Source organism: Procambarus clarkii, chromosome 21 (assembly GCF_040958095.1).
Source record: "Procambarus clarkii isolate CNS0578487 chromosome 21, FALCON_Pclarkii_2.0, whole genome shotgun sequence".
NCBI classification, from domain to species: Eukaryota; Metazoa; Arthropoda; class Malacostraca; order Decapoda; family Cambaridae; genus Procambarus; species Procambarus clarkii.
This window is the reverse complement of record NC_091170.1, coordinates 34,768,320-34,777,758: the sequence shown is the minus strand read 5'-3', so window position 1 is coordinate 34,777,758 and position 9,439 is coordinate 34,768,320.

Below are 9,439 nucleotides of genomic sequence, written 5' to 3'. Positions count from 1 at the left end.
TCTTTCTGGTCCACGTAACACCAGAGACAGTGTATCCACGTAGACGGTATTTCCTGGTCAACATGTCCGGGGAACACCTCCACGTTTTCCAGGAACGTCACAGCTCCCGCCGGTGCTTATGAAGCGACTTGGTTATCCAACTTTACTCAAGTCGTGATTAATGACCACACATATCATGGCAGTAGTGGAAACAGTAGGAAATTGTTACGTACCTTGAATATTGGTGGCTTTCTGTCCCTCGATGATGTATTGGTACTTTACCTGTAATGTTAAATAAATAATTAGTTTAGTATTGGAATATAAATCATTATAATATAAATAATTTTCCATGTCAAAAATGGTATGAAAACAAATTATTTAAATTTTTTGGACACGTGTTTTACATTCAAATTCTTTTATACTACATGAATAATAACTTCAATCCACATATATAAGCAGCGTGGGTGACGGTAACGTTTGGGCATGGAGGTGTTCCTTACCTTGGCCTGAAGGTCGCTGGGGCTGGAGTACCTGGTCTAGGGAGGTCAGGCGGGGTCAAGTGGTTGACCCATCATTACTTTCCGAATAATCACAAGCACAATTTTAGGAAGACGACGTAATATTTGAGGACAAGACGAGAAACACTGCACCAAGAATTAGACGTACCGACACTAACGTAACTTTGCAACAGCAGTTAAGGCGCGTCTAATATTGCCTGTCAAAACACTAAACTGTCCGGAGTCAACACTTCGTCACGTACAGCAGCAGCAGCAGCCGCCGCGTGTTCTGCTCTGACTCGACGGGTCGTAGTGGTTAATGATGGCTTGTGGAGCGGCTCAACCTTGCTGGTGCTCCGCCCGACAATGCTCATTACATAAGGAGGCTCTCCATCTTCTCCCGTGTGTGTACAGGATGACATTAGAGCTGACCTCCTAGTGCAATGCGCCTTGCAAACTATCACACAGGTGGAGCAGCGGACACGTCCGCTCCCGTGGAGAGCGTGCAAAAAAAAAATCCCACATCCACTATAGCAATAAAATTAGTTCCCGTGAGCAAACTACAGTCACAACACGCAGCCAACAGTTTGTCAATGTTATTTTATCCAGTCACTTGAATTATCTTTAACTGAATGCTCACAACACTTTTTATTTCCCAGCGTTAGTGTTTAATTTTGTTTAAATTCACCATAAAGCCTTTTTCCACGTTTCCGAACACCCACCACAGTTGCAGGCGATGAGTCACAATAAAGTGGCTGAAGTATGTTGACCAGACCACACACTAGAAGTTGAAGGGACGACGACGTTTCGGTCCGTCCTGGACCATTCTCAAATCGACTTGAGAATGGTCCAGGACGGACCGAAACGTCGTCGTCCCTTCAACTTCTAGTGTGTGGTCTGGTCAACACCCACCACAGTTACTCCGTCACCCACCATACACAACACTCTGCTGAACTGACGCGCCACAAGTAAAGGGTTCCGAAGTTGCTTCTTTCCAGTTTAGAATGAACCCGCTCGTAGCCAGGTGGTTCATACAACCCGTCCTTGAACCAAGTCCATTCCATCCAGAGGAAAATAGGAATTTTCTCAAATATAAATTAATATTATTATATATTAGCATACGGTGCATATTTAGGCACTGGTTAGGTTAGGTGTTTAGGTTCTATTGGTGATTATTTGTATTTATAGTACGTGGGTGAAGCATTTACAGCGTTGTGGTTCGAACAAAATTTGTCAGTGAAGCACTTGTTTTGGAAGTGTCCGAACGTCATCAGTTCTAAGTCGCACCTGTACTTGCGCGATACAGGTACAGATTTACAGGTGTTTACAGGTTATATATATATATTACTAACGTAATATTTAACAATATATTAATTTATGTATGATAAAACGCCAATTTTGAGTGCGGTAAAATCATTGCGTCAGTGTGGCGGGTAGCCGCCTGACACAAACAAAGCCTGAGGACGGGTCGTCGGAACACCGAGTCATTATGGTTAGTGAGGGCTGTGCAGGGCAGTGTTGTGCTGTGCAGTGCTGTGCAGTGCTGAGCAGTGCTGTGCAGTGCTGTATAGTGCTGTGCTGTGCTGTGAGTGACTGAAAAACTGAAAGTTTATCTGAAAATTTTCACCGCTTCTGATGGATAATAGAGATAAGTGCCTTGACTACTGTTGCAAAGTTACGTTAGTGTCGGGACGTCTAATTCTTGGTGCAGTGTTTCTCGTCTTGTGCTCAAATATTACGTCGTCTTCCTAAATTAGATTGAGCGAGTATGTGGAAGGTAATGATGGGTCAACCACTTGACCCCGCCTGACCTCCCTAGACGAGGTACTCCAGCCCCAGCGACCTTCAGGCCAAGGTAAGGAACACCTCCATGCCCAAACGTTACCGTCACCCACGCTGCTTATATATGTGTGGCTTGAAGTTATTATTCATGTGGTATATAAGAATTTTAATGTAGAAAACGTGTCAAAAAAATATAAATAATTTGTTTTCATGCCTTGACAAATTATTTATATTGTAATTAATTATATTCCAGTACTAAATTCTTTATTTACCAATACAGGTAAAGTACCATTACATCATCGAGGGACAGAAAGCCACCAATATTCAAGGTGCGTAACACTTCCCTACTGTTTCCACTACTGTCATGTTATGATGTGTGGTCTTTAATCACGACTTGAGTAAAGTTGGATAACCAAGTCGCTGCGTGAACACCGACGAGCGGTGTGACGACCGCTGGACCGTCCAGAGGGACAACGGCTACACAGGTACACTGTCTCTGGTCACTGGTGTGAGTGAAGGGTGTGAGGGTGGAGGGTGTGAAGGGTGTGAGGGGGGGTGTGAGGGGGGGGTGTGAGGGGGTGGTGAGGGGGGGTGTGAGGGGGGGGGGGGTGAGGGGGGGGGGGAGGGATGAAGAAACACCCAAGAATAAAAATTGAACAGTGTTGATCACCTTAGTAATTTAGATCACATCAAGGAATGTGAATAATAACATAGTGCAGGAGGAGAGTGCAGGAGGAGAGTGCAGGGGGAGAGTGCAGGAGGAGAGTGCAGGAGGAGAGTGCAGGGGAGAGTGCATTAGAAGTGTGCTGGAGGGGAGCACGGGAGAAGGAACAGAAGTAAAGAGAGAGAGGAGGAGGAGGAGGAGGAAGAGAAGAAGAGAGGAAGAGAGCAGGAGGCAGGGAAGGCGGCGGCCACAAAGGGAAGAGCCATATACCAGACGTCCACTGAGGCGCAATAGGATGGACCAGTATAGACGGCAGACAGTATGGCAGCCTCCCAGAGCCTCTTGGAGGAGGAGGAGGTGGACGAAGAAGAGAAGGTAGAAGAGGAGGAGGAGAAGGCTAAAGTCTTCCGGTAAGCCTGCACAGCCGTCGTAAGACTTCAAATTCCTCGATAGTTTTGCGTCGTTTTTAAACATTGACTTGTTTGAGGGGGAGGGGCAGGCGTCTGTAGAGGAGGAGGAGGAGGATTTGGAGGGTGAGGTAGATGTAGAAGGGGAGGAGGATGTGTAGGAGGGGTGACGAATGGGGGGGGGGAAGGGAGAAGGGTTAGTGAGGTGGTATAGGTTTTAAGAAGGCGACGAAGACAATTGATATGATTACGGGCTATTCATGCCCGTGCCACCTCTTAGGTGGCTTAATCTTTATCAATCAATCAATTGATATAAATGACAAGGAGAGACCCTCCTTGAATTTGAATAAATTTATTCTCTCTCTCTCTCTCTCTCTCTCTCTCTCTCTCTCTCTCTCTCTCTCTCTCTCTCTCTCTCTCTCTCTCTCTCTCTCTCTCTCTCTCTCTCTCTCTCTCCCTCCCTCCCCTTATCTATCTATCTCAATATGTACTTGAAAACTAATATCCCTTCACCACGGGTTCCCAAATCACATTATGCAAATCCCACAACAGCGGCCTGTCACCCGGAACCACAGCTGCTGCAACACTTTTGTGAGAGCTGGCGTCGTCGTGTTATACATGTTTATTGCTTAGTCCTACGTTGTGAGCAGGTTGTTCGTTCTCCTGTAACGATATTGCGCTGGTTGGAACGGACTTGCGCTGATCGGAACGGACTTGCGGTGATCGGAACGGACTTGCGCTGATCGGAACGGACTTGCGCTGATCGGAACAGACTTGCGCTGATCGGAACGGACTTGCGCTGATCGGAACGGACTTACGCTGATCAGAACGGACTTGCATGATTCTCAACCTTGGTTGAGCTGCTTCTGAGTTCTGTTAAAGTCGTGAAGAATTAGAGCAGGTTATTTTGCGTGTGTGTGGTGTGTGGTGTATATGTGTGTGTGTGTGTGTGTGTGCCCACTACGCATCTGTTTGTCACGAGATATATATATATACACAACGCATCGGGGAGATTCGTAAGTCAGAAGAGGAGGAGGAGGGTTCCGGCGAATCGAACCCGCGGCTTTCATTCTCAACAGGACCATTTTCCCAGTGAGAACGAGTAAGAGGATAACCACACGGAGACATCTGTTGATAGTTCACCAGGTATCAACACTGTCTCATATATTTAGATTTCGCTGGTTGTTGAGCGTTTAAGGTCTGTTAACCGCGGGAGAAAACAGAAAACCCCACAATAATTTACTGACTATAACGGTGAGTACACTTTACCCCTGAATAGTGTCAGGGACTAAAGTTAAGTCAGTATACTCACACTGAGAAATAAGGTTCATCTCTCGGTGAATATATCCGTTGAGAGGGACGCCCTATGATACCTCCCCAGGTCTCAGGGGCGACCCCTGGGAGTTGGTTGGGGATCTCGGGGTCGACCCTGATACCTCCTTGGGTCTCCTCCTCCTCCTTCCCCTCAACCTTCAAAGTCTGGTGGACATATGTGCTGGTCAGGGGGCAGATTGTTGAAATCATTTTTTCGTTTCCCAAAGTGAGAAATATTAGGATAAACAGATCGTAACTGATACTAAGATCTGGCCAGAGAGCTTCCTAGCCTTTTATTTATATCGGAACAAGACAGTATGGGAGAGAAATTATTTGTTTGTAAAATATATATATATACGAATATATTATTAGGCCGAAATCTATTATATTTACTCAACTGGTACGAATCTCACTCCTCAGCACCAAATGCACATGGAATAAAAGTGTATTTGCGGCGTGGCACAGGCTGGTAGATCTATAGGCCTCTGTCGCTACAGCAAAATCTTCCCTGCGTTGTTGGAGGTCTCAATCCCCTGCGTTGTTGGAGGTCTCAGTCCCCTGCATTGTTGGAGGTCGTTACCCCTCAGCGTATCCACATCGCATCTAAACTATGCGCAATGTGTTCAACAACTTCTTCTTCTCTGTTAAATTGTAGTTGAAATCCTATTTCGTTTGTAATTGTGTAACTGTGTTCAATAATGCACCAGCTACAGTGGTCTGTCGGGCATTTCTCCACAGTGCTGACATTTTCCTCTCATCTTGTGGAAGCTGTAAGCCCGTTTCCCATGGGTCTCCAAGCCTGATATGTGATGTGAGCGCACTTCTGTTTATGCTACAGCTCCGTGTCGTCAAGATATAATGGATTCGTAGTTGGTTGAAGGGCCTGATACTGTAGGCCACAGTGGGCTGGTCCTCTCAACAATGATTCTCAGCAACTGGCAAATACTATTTATCTATTTACATATATTTCTATTTCTATTTATATATATTTATATATTTAATACAAATATCTATTTATCACAAGGTCTGGACATTATTTTGTATCCATGAGTAACCTAAGGCATTAAATTGTCAGAGTAGTTTACTCATCATCTGTGTCCTGCTGCTACCGTGATCAGGATGAGTAACTCACACAACAAATTTGGGGAATGAGTCATTTAATTTGAGCTCATTTGATACGAAGGAGTATTATAGTATAGTTGGCTTCGTTCTTGAAACACAATCGGAAGGGGATCTCGGGTTCATTTCCCAGGCGACACAAAACTGGTTGGGCTCGTTTAATTTTGTCTAATGCCTCTGTTCACCCTAGTAATAAATAAGTACCTGGGAGATAGGCAATCGAAGTGGAGTTTGCATCCTTGGGGAGGGTGATCAGTTCGACCTTTGGAAAGGTGGGGGGGGGGCAAGAGGGATCTCGATGCAAGCCTTAAATCGATATATATATACACTGGCTTATTGTCCCGAATAGGATTTCTTAGGTGAACAGACTAGACACTCCTTCTTGACGGCAATCTATATGGCACCATATTGAGCCTCGAAGGCACTTGAGGCTCACTTAATTGGACACTTAATTACCAGTCTGCGGTAATACAGTTGTATAGCATAGTCATGCAGCAGAAGTCGGCCCCCCCTAATGTCACCCATTCAGAAATAACATCATCTACAACGACCCCATTTGGTTTTCATGAAGTCTGCAATCTGGGGGAAGTTATTTGGCCTTGTCTTCATTAGTGCCCAAGATTATTGGAGGGCAGACAACTTTCTCGACCAAGTATTTCCTGTCAGCCGCAAAAATAAAGTATTAGCCTGCCAGAGAAGACGAAAATAGGAGGACCACTTCAATTACTCGGTTGAGGAAATGCAATCTGCTGAGTGAAGCAGCGATTTAGACAAAGGCAAAAAGAGGAGAGGGGTCAGGTCGAAGGAGAGTAAGGGGGAGAGGGTCAGGGGGGGGGGGAAAGGATCTGGGGAAGAGGGTCAGGGGATTGGTTTAAGGGAAGAGGGTCAGGAGCAAGTGAATCTTCCCCCACCGGTTACTGCTCTAGGCCAAGTTCTTGTAACCTATAAAAAAACCCGGAAAACTTGAGGCTTTGGAAAAGCTTGGGTCTTACGGCCTCTTACGGATGTCGACAGACAAGCTAACGACGAGTCCATTTATCCAGTTCCATGAAATGTTTTGCCTCGCGTCTGTTGCTTGTCCTTTGACTTAGCCTGCTCTCATGGAGAGTCCTCTGACCCAGCCTGCACTCATGGGGAGACCTCTGACTCAGCCTGCACTCATGGGGAGACCTCTGACTCAGCCTGCACTCATGGGGAGTCCTCTGACTCAGCCTGCACTCATGGGGAGTCCTCTGACTCAGCCTGCACTCATGGGGAGTCCTCTGACTCAGCCTGCACTCATGGGAGTCCTCTGACTCAGCCTGCACTCATGGGAGTCCTCTGACTCAGCCTACACTCATGGGGAGTCCTCTGACTCAGCCAACACTCATGGGAGTCCTCTGACCCAGCCTGCACTCATGGGGAGTCCTCTGTCTCAGCCTGCACTCAAGGGGAGTCCTCTGACCCAGCTTGCACTCATGGGGAGTCCTCTGCCTCAGCCTGCACTCATGGGAGTCCTCTGACTTAGCCTGCACTCATGGGGAGCCCTCTGCCTCAGCCTGCACTCATGGGGAGTCCTCTGCCTCAGCCTGCACTCATGGGAGTCCTCTGCCTCAGCCTGCTCTCATGGGAAGCCCTCTGCCTCAGCCTGCACTCATGGGGAGCCCTCTGCCTCAGCCTGCACTCATGGGGAGTCCTCTGCCTCAGCCTGCACTCATGGGGAGTCCTCTGACTCGGCCTGCACTCATGGGGGAGTCCTCTGACCCAGCCTGCACTCATGGGGAGTCCTCTGACTCAGCCTGCACTCATGGGGAGTCCTCTGACTCAGCCTGCACTCATGGGGGAGTCCTCTGACCCAGCCTGCACTCATGGGGAGTCCTCTGACTCAGCCTGCACTCATGGGGAGTCCTCTGACTCAGCCTGCACTCATGGGGAGTCCTCTGACCCAGCCTGCACTCATGGGGAGTCCTCTGACTCAGCCTGCACTCATGGGGGAGTCCTCTGGCCCAGCCTACACTCATGGGGAGTCCTCTGACTCAGCCTGCACTCACGGAAGTCCAGTGATTGCATTTGGCTGCACTCTATTACATATTAAAACATGACCTAAGTTTGTCGCTTAACTTGCATAGTGACAATCTTAATATATATATAATATATATCAAACAATCTTAGCTATATATATATATATATATATATATATATATATATATATATATATATATATATATATATATATATATATATATATATATATATATACGATGTATCTCAAGAGGATGTAGCAGACACAAGAACTCCGGGCAGGCCACAAGAGCAGGTCACAGGTAGAGGGTGTGTAGAGGGGCACGAGAGGTCCTGTAGTCTGTACCTGTACACCAGTTGATTGACAGTTGAGAGGCGGGACCAAAGAGCCAGAGCTCAACCCCCGCAAGCACAAATAGGTGAGTATAAAGAGGTGAGGCATGAGGGACGGGGGAGGGAGGGAGGGAGGGAGGGAGGGAGAGAATTATCAGGTGAAAGCGCCAAGCCATTACGACTGTACAGCACTTGGAAGGAGTCAGGATAAGGATTTGGGATGGGACGGGGGGAAGGAATGGTGCTCAACCACTTGGACGGTCGGGGATTGAACGCCGACCTTCATGAAAGTCGAAAGTAGAAGGAAGAGCAGCAGAGTAGAGACTACAGGAGGTATATATAGACAGGGAGCACACTATAGTGTGGCCGACCTTATGAACATAAAGATTTAGGAAATTGTAGAAGGTCCAATGGCCCATACTAAGCAGCTTCTGATTGTATTCACCCAGACTCATTCACCTGTGTGTATAACCTTCACTGGAAACAATCCAGGGATCCCACGTCTATTATATGTTAATTTAGCTACTCAGAACGAAATGGTCATGTAGCACGGGCTATGGTGAGCCCGTAATAAGAAATTATAAATCGCCTTAGCTTTATACCAGTACGGGGTCAGGTGAAAAAAAAACAAATAGAATAAAGGAAAAAGGCAAGGGGGGAAAATAGGGGCACATACAATGATTAATAAGGGGTAATAAGCCTATTATGTTGAGCAGTGTCTTCTGTACTCACCTAGTTGTACTCACCTAGTTGTGTTTGCGGGGGTTGAGCTCTGGCTCTTTGGTCCCGCCTCTCAACCGTCAATCAACAGGTGTACAGATTCCTTAGCCTATCGGGCTCTGTCATATCTACACTTGAAACTGTGTATGGAGTCAGCCTCCACCACATCACCCCCTAATGCATTCCATTTGTCAACCACTCTGACACTAAAAAAGTTCTGTGTTGACATCTTCATGTTCCAGTCTTGTTCTTACTCTCATGGTGGGAATAGTTCCGTATATTTAGGGTAGGTTCTATTTTTATGTGGATTGCTTCAAGAATTTGTAATCTTCTTACATCTTGGGTTTTGTCTATTATACAAGTGTTTATATTCAGCATTTCTCTTGTTAGAGTGATGTCATGGGCTTGTCTCATGTGATTCCTAGGGGCACCGGACTGAAGATGACAGGTCAAACGCCTCGTCAGCTTGGTCGACGTCATACCTATGTACTTAGATTGAAGGTTACATCCTTCGTGGGGGCAAGTGTACATGTATACAACGCTTGACTGCTGTAAAGGGTTTTCCGTCGGCTTCGGGCTGTTTTTGATAAGAGGATCAAGTTATGCGAGTTATATATATATAT